Raw genomic sequence first — 7,838 nt, 5'->3', positions numbered from 1 at the left:
GGTACGAGGAAGGAGATTCTGTCATTGAGATAGTGGGGTCTGGTGTTGTGGAGGCATCTATAGGCGTTAGTGAGTATCTTGAAAGTTACTCTCTTCCTAATGGGGAGTCAGTGGAGTTGTGCAAGTGTTGGGTGATGTGTTTGTGTCGAGGGATGCCAAGGACGAGTCTGGCTGCGATATTCTGTATGGTCTTTAGTTTGCCGAGCAGAGACCGGCATAGAGGGTGTTTCTGGAGTCCAGTCTGCTGATTATGGGTGCGTGGGTGATGGTCTTCCCTAATTCGGGGGGATCCATTTGAAGGTCTTTCAGAGGATGCAGAGGGTGTTAAAGCAGGTGGAGGCGACGGCATTGACCTGTTGGGTCATGGAGAGGGAGGAGTTGTGTATGATACCAAGGTTTCAGGCGTGGTCCGTGGGGGTAGGGGAGCTGCTGAGGGCAGTGGGCCACCAGGTGATGTCTCATGCAGAGGCGTAGGGTCCGAGGACGAGGACCTCTGTCTTTTCTGAGTTGAGTTTCAGGCAGCTACTGCTCATCCAGGATGCAATGTCCGTCATTCCTTCCTGAAATTGAGTCCAGTGGTGATGGGGTCTTTGGTGAGGAAGAGGATGAGCTGGGTGCCGTCACCCTAGGATACAATGCTGAGTCCGTGCTGTCTGACGTTGGCAGGGGGGCCATGTCTATGTTGAAGAGCGTGGGGCTGAGAGATGATCCTTGGGGTACTCTGCAGTTGATTTCTGTGGGTTCGGAGAGGAAGGGTGGCAATCTGGTTCTTTGGGTTATGCCCGTGAGGAAGGAGGGGAGCCAGTCGAGGGCCGTTCCCTGTATGCCAGCGTCATGGAGTCTGGCGGTGAGTGTGTGGTGGGAGATGGTGTCAAAGGCTGCAGAGAGGTCGAGTAGGTTGAGGGCCACTGGGTATCCTTGGTCGAGGAGGGCACGGATGTCGTCTATAGTGGCAAGTAGAGCGGTCTCGGTGCTGTGGTTGCTCCGGAATCAGGATTGGGAGGAGTCAAGGATGGAGTTTTCTTCAGTGAATTTTGTTAGTTGGGTGTTGACGCTTTTCTCGGGGACCTTGGCCGTGAAGGGGAGGAGGGAGATGGGTTGGTTGTTCTTGAGGTCAGTGGGATTTGCTGAGGGCTTCTTTAGTAGGGATCTGACTTCTGCTCATTTTCATGCCAGTTTCGAAAGCGGCGTTGATGGTGCATCGTAGTTTCAGCGCGATAGTGGCGGCAACTCTATGGAAGATGTGCAGGGGTCTGTGGGGGCTCCTGAGTGTATGCCTTTCATGGTTGATGCAGTGTCTTTGGTGGTGACCGGGGTCCGGGATGAGATGGTGCGCTTGCTGGCATTGCTGGAGGAGGGAGTTTTGGAGTCAGTTGTCTGGTCATTGAAGTTGTCATAGAGGCTCTTGATTTGCAGGTGGAAGTAGGAGCCCAGCTAGTTGCAGAGGTCCTAGGAGGGGGTGATGTCTGTGGTTTTGCTGGGGGGGTTGGTGAATTCCTGGATGATGCTGAAGAGTTCATTGGAGTTGCTGAAGTTGGCGAGAATCTTGTTCTGGATAAAGGTCCTTTTGGTGGATCTGATGCTTTGGTGGTATTCCGTCATGGTGTTTTTGTAGGTGGTGTGGTTTTCCGATGATTTGCTGTTCCTCCAGTTCTTTTCGAGATGTCTGCAGGTGCGTCTGGCTTCTTGGAGGTTGGTGGTAAACCAGGTGGCCTTTCTTTGGTGTTGTCTGTCGGTGCTATGTACAGGTGCAAGCTCACCTGCACAGTTGGCGATCCATCTGTGGAGATTTTTGGCTGCGAAGTTGGCATCGGTCAAGGCGGTGGGGGCATTGCGGTTGAGGGTGGAGTTGAGCTGCTCCTTGGTGACCTTGCACCAGGTTCTTCATGGAGGGCGGTGTGCAGGTTTGGGTGGTGTGGGTTTGTTGACGAGGATGTGTACACAGTGGTAGTCTGTCCATTGGGGTTGAGTGGTGTGGCTGTAGCAGATGTTGTTCCCACCTGCAAAGAGGGGTCAAGGGTGTGTCCTGCCTTGTGGGTAGGGGTGGTGGCGAGCTGTTTCAGTCTAATATTGGTGAGGTTGTCCAGGAGGGTGGCAGAGTTGGGGTTGCCGAGGTGAAAGTTCAGGTCTCTGATGAGTATGTAATCCATGGAGGCGATGGCTTGGGGTGTGATGAGGTCAGCGATGGTAGTGGCGAATGAAGCGCCAGGTCCAGTGGGGTCTGTAGGCTAGGGTGCCACAAAGTGTGGTTCTGGGGCTAGTTTGGATCTGGAAGTGAAGGTGTTTGGTGTTGGAGGAGGAGTCACATGTGGCAGAGGTGGAGAGTCAGAGGGAGCTCTTGTGTGTGAGGATAAGTCCTCCTCCTGGGCGGTTGGGACGGTCGTTCTTCTGGATCTATTATCCGTCAAGGATGGCTGTGGTGATATCGGGGTCGGAGGAGGCATTGGTTCATGTTTCTGTGAAGAAGGTGACATCTGACGAGAGGGTATCGAGGAGGTCCCAGATCTCTATGGCATGTCTGTGCAGGGAGCGCACATTGAGGAGGATGCACTTCAGGGCTTCAGCGGTGTTGGTGTCCAATGTGGGGGCAGAGAAAGTGGGGTTTTGAAGGATGGTGAAGGTCTGGCCGCAGTGATGGCAGGAGAACTGTCCATGGGTGGTGTTCAGCATGGTCAGCTAGCAGTTGTTGTTCCTCCCAGGGTTAAGTGCGAGGAGGGCAGCTGCATCGAAGAGGAGTGTGGTCGGAGATCCAGGGTCCCTGGTGCTGGTCAGGTCACGGACAAGCACAGACAGGTTTGCCTTTGGCACATCATTGGTGCAACAGCGGCATGTCCACTGTGCAGCTGCACAGCAGCCACCAATAAATGCGCACCAAGGAACCAGGAGGGGGGAGGGGCCATGGGGTCAGCAGTGGCGAAAACGAGCACGGAGGAAAATACAGGCATAATTATAATACAAGTGCAAAATAAAGGCACAATAACAAGATGGGTGCAGAGGAGAAGACATGTACAGATATGAAATGAAGCACAATCACAGAATGGGCAAGTAGGAGAAAACAGGTACAATTATAATAAAGGCCCAATAACAGAAGACAAAGAACAGAAAACAAACACAGGGCACAAAACACAAAGCCAGACAACTGCGGGCCAGCAATTGAGCAAAGCTCTCCCCCTGGACCACCAGGGATGAGGCGGAGGAATGAGCCTGCGGGTGGAGGAAGGCCTCAAACAACTTCCTGCACAGAGCACTGCACAGGCAGCGGGCCAGCAGCGAGCTGCAGGAGGAGAGAGCAGGTCTCTGACTAGGAGGTCAGAGGTCTAGCTTGCACACCCTCGCAGCAGCCGCCATTAAATAGGGAAGGGGGAAGGAAGCACAGCTGGGTGGCGACAGTGGGAAAAGGCAGAGGGGGCCGCGGGGGTAGCAGCGGCAAAAACAGGCATGGAGGAAAATATGGGTACAATGCCTTTATTTTGTAAAATAAAGGCACAATAACAGGATGGGCACAGGATGGGCATGGTGGAGAAGACAGGTACAGATATGAAATGAAGCACAATCACAGAACGGGCACAGAGGAGAAAACAGGCACAATTACAATAAAGGCAAAATAACAGAAGACAGAGAAAAGAAAAACAGACACAGGGCACAACACACAAAGCCAGACAACAGCGGACCAGCAGAAGAGTAAGGCTCTTCCACTGGACTACCAGGGATGATGCACAGGTAGGAACCTGCGAATGGAGGAGAGCCTCTATCACCTACCTGCACAGGGCACTGTACTGGCAGCGGCATAACAGCGGAACTGCAGGGGGAGAGAGCATGTCTCTGACCAGGAAGTTATGAGCTGGAGCTCTCTAGGATGTGGCATATTAGCACCTAAACTAATTGTTGGTGAAGCAAAGCCTTCCTAGCAGCCTTTACCTCTCAAGCATCCCTGGAGAAGAAGGTCATTAGTGTCCCCCACATCTTTTCAAAAATATGTTCAATTCCTGGTATGTTGTGAACCACTTTTCCCATACCCAAAATCTACCAAAGTCTGTGATCCTAATCAATCTTATTTGTAACAACTGGTGACCCCAAGATTCACAGAACATATTGTTAAGCTAATAGCAATAGATTCATAACAAGATCTTTGCCAATGGTGGGATCTTGATATTTGTTTTGTAAGTGACATCCTCAAAAACCTCCTCCAAGCACTGTTTAGTTTGCTGCATTGCTATTAAAGATATGATAGAGACTTTATCTCTCCACATCCCCTCCAACACAGATCCAATCTCTCAGCAGACGAATCGTGAAGCCTTTACAGAATGTAGTGCTTAGTGATTTCAAACTAGCATATGAATGTTTTATGCCAATGGAGATGGTTAATTTTAGGCATAGTATACCCACCAAATTGTCTTTGTCTAAGGATATACTCATCTCTTTTTTTCAGGCAAAATGACATTTCTACTTGGCATTTGTGAAAAACCTCCCTCAAGAATGTATAAATAAAGGGGTTTATTTGTCTATTATTTTCCAAAGACTATAAGTTTGTTTCAAAGGGAGTTCACGGTCTGATGGCCCCAGTTTTCAAGGAAGGATGCAACTCCCAGTGTTGTAGCTGAGTATAGTCGTAAAACCAAAGTATATTTCAATCCATTTGAAGGATTTAACTCCTCCTTTGGTAAAAAAAAAAAAGGTTCAGCAACCTAATACATCTATTCCATGTTTATTGTCTCAAGGCTTCCCTGCTTCACCTGAATGTAGTGAACACCTCATGGGACATTAAGAACACCAAATAAGATGCGTTTTGGAAAGTAGGAGCTGTAAAGCTGGGCATCAAGAGATAGATTGCCTTGTTCCCTTACCTTTCCTGTATTCTTAAGCTTGCACATTTATGCTTACTATTACTTCTTCCAATATTTCATTTGCTCACTCAATTATATTGTGCTGCTACAGTTATAACCATCTCAAACACAGAACATATGGTTGGTATCATTTCACTTTGCATCATGTTTACATTCTCTCCAAGATTCCAAAATCCGTGGCTGAGTCCTCAGCATGGACTCCTACCCTGCTGAGCTTATGTGTTTCTTATGCCTATTCAGTTGCAAATGTGCCCATGCTCTGGGAGCTTATTGGAACCACTACTACTTTGCCAGATCCAGTCTCACCTGTGTGGTTTTGATAGAAAAGACCACTCACTACGAGTTTGAGCACCAGTGCTATTGCTGTGTCGGGTTTAGCAAAGAGAACCAGAAGGAACTGCTTGAACTGAATGGATATAATTCTAATGGATTATTAGAGCAGCATCATATTCATCTAAAAAATGTAAGGCACATTATCGATAGTTTACAGAATAAGTGCATTGATGTACAACTCGTTTAATACAAAGAGAAAATCACGAAGAAACAGTTCGATGGGCAGGTACAATGAAATCGGCTAGAGGTAATGGAACCTTTCTAATTGCTGCCAGCAAGGTGTCAGAAAACATTAAACCAGTTTTGGGTGGAAAAAAACACAGGCTCAGCAAGGTCTGAAGGCAATTCCTGTCTTCATGTGAGTTACACACATTCGTTCCCAGAAGTACTGAAGAAACGCTGCCATGATGCTTGCAGGTGGCAGTGGCAGTGGAGTTAAAGGATCAGGCTGTACCTTGAGAGAACAAGCAAAAATCTCACTCCTGTGGATTTGCATGAACAGCAGCTAAGTTTGGAACAGCATAGCCAAATGGATAGTCATAGAGGGGCATATTAGCAAGAACCTCGATAAAATTATCGCCGTTTTAGGGGCAGGAAACTGCCGCTAAAACGGTGATAATGGGCTTGCTAATATGCGTTATAGAATTCCAATAGAAGCCCAGGTTAGATGTGCAGGACATAACACATATTAGCAAGCCCATTATCGCCGTTTTAGCTGCAGTTTCCTGCCACTAAAACAGCGATAATTTTAGGGAGGTTCTTGCTAATATGCCCTGAGATTTTTTATTGGAGAGTTACTGTCTTCGAGGGTGACATATAAATCCTGCAAATCTCGTTATATCTTCTCACTTCATAAGGCCTCATACTATAAAATATCTATTGATGATGGTTCTTAGGAGAAACAGAAGAATTTGGGTTTGAATGTGTGCACTGGTAGAGGATCGAGAGTATAGTCCTACAAAATTAACAAGATAGCTTCACAGGCAGTTAAAGAGATCTTTACAATTGCTAGGAAACATGAACACCTACATTTCCTAATGAGCAGAGAATTGATAGAAAAAGTCATAGCTGAATAGAATGACTCATTTAAAATACACAGCATTCTGGATAAGCATGCACCTTCGGACAACTGCAAATTTTCACTGGCTGTTGTATGCCAAATTCGCAAATATTTACACTGAAGCAAATCTGGAAATATCCGGGTCATGCTTGCCAATTTCAATGAATCTTTGAATAGGATTCAAGCAAACCTAGAATTCTCCAAGTTTGATGCAATGAAATCATCCTGATTGTGGTAAAATGATAGCTGGTGTAGAACTGCTAAAATGTTTTGGTGTGTGTTAACTTTCAACAATAGCTGTAGTTAATGACCATGTTTTGTGTGGTATATCCCAAGATTTTTAGTATATCTGTTTTTGCTGCCTGTCGGCATCTCTGGGCCTCATTTATGAGGCTGTGCATCAATTTTACGCTGTCGGTGCGTCACTTTTTGTGACGCACCAGTGGTGTAAAATATGCGCCTTGTTGCTCTATATTTACAAAGTGACGCATCTAGGTAGATGCGTCACTTTGTAAACCCCTGCGCCACATTATACCTGCGCCAGGTATAATGTATGCAAGGGGGGCTAATTGACGCAAGAAAGGGTCCTGGAAGTGACGCAGTGAAATCTATGAGATTTCACTGCGCCACTTCTAGGATGCAAATGCGTCAATATCTTACGCCTACCTCATGGCAGGCGTAAGACTGAGTAACAAATGAAGGAGGCCCCCTTAACTGTCAGTTCTGGGACAGGGGAGAGTAGGTAGTCAGGCAAGGAAGTCCCACAGTTGGCCCTGATTGGGCGGTATGACCTTGTGAATGCCCAAACTTATGTTTTTACAAATACCAATCGCACATTGTTGTATGCAAAACCTAATCGTAGCTATGGTAGCTAGTGAAGCGGCCAACACCTAGACACAAACAAATCAGAATATTTTTAGTGCTCTTACATTCTTTTAGTTTAATCAAATTCTAAAAAGGACAGGACGTGTAGGTTTTTAGAAAAATATAACAATGTATATTTATTTCAAAGGTCATTCGCAAAAACACAGGTAATTAAAAACAATTTATACAGTAACTAGATTAAAAACAAGATTAAAAATACAGTGGTATGTACTTCAAGACAAAAATTCATTCATAAGCAATATAAACACAACAATTTTTTACAAGAACAGGGGTCGACGCGGCGTTTCGGTTTTTTGGAGAAACGATTAAAAACCTTCTTCAGGACCAAGTTCTAAAAAGAAACATATAATTACTTTTTTGCGTATGACAAATATCAAGTATATATACGAAACATTTTTTCTACTACTTTTTTAACCTAAAACACCTCCTGACTGTTGTAGAGACAGAACACTTTGTTTCTATTCATGGTTGGCCGTGATCTGTTTACAAAACTAAGTAAACATATTGGTATTTGTAAAAAACATGTTGATTCCAAGACGGGGCATGTCGCTAGTGGGTATAAGAGATGGGTGTTATAATATCTCTCCAAGAATATTGACAATGGTTGCATGAAATATTTCAATGATTTCAATATATCATAGTGCTCTCAACTTTCACTTTTAATTATTCACCTAATTGTGGGTGGCTCATGTCTCTTACCTAAGTTGAATATTTAA

The 7,838-nt window shown here is 45.8% G+C and overlaps 1 pseudogene; it reads left to right on the top strand.

Annotated features, from left to right (window-relative positions):
• Nucleotides 1-5,037: 5,037 nt before the first annotated feature.
• Nucleotides 5,038-5,733, top strand: LOC147724350 (NAD kinase 2, mitochondrial pseudogene; annotated as a pseudogene).
• Nucleotides 5,734-7,838: the final 2,105 nt, after the last annotated feature.

The sequence above is a fragment of the Lissotriton vulgaris genome, chromosome 4_1, assembly GCF_964263255.1.
Source record: "Lissotriton vulgaris chromosome 4_1, aLisVul1.2, whole genome shotgun sequence".
Classification (NCBI taxonomy): Eukaryota; Metazoa; Chordata; class Amphibia; order Caudata; family Salamandridae; genus Lissotriton; species Lissotriton vulgaris.
This window is presented reverse-complemented; position numbering and strand designations above follow the sequence as displayed.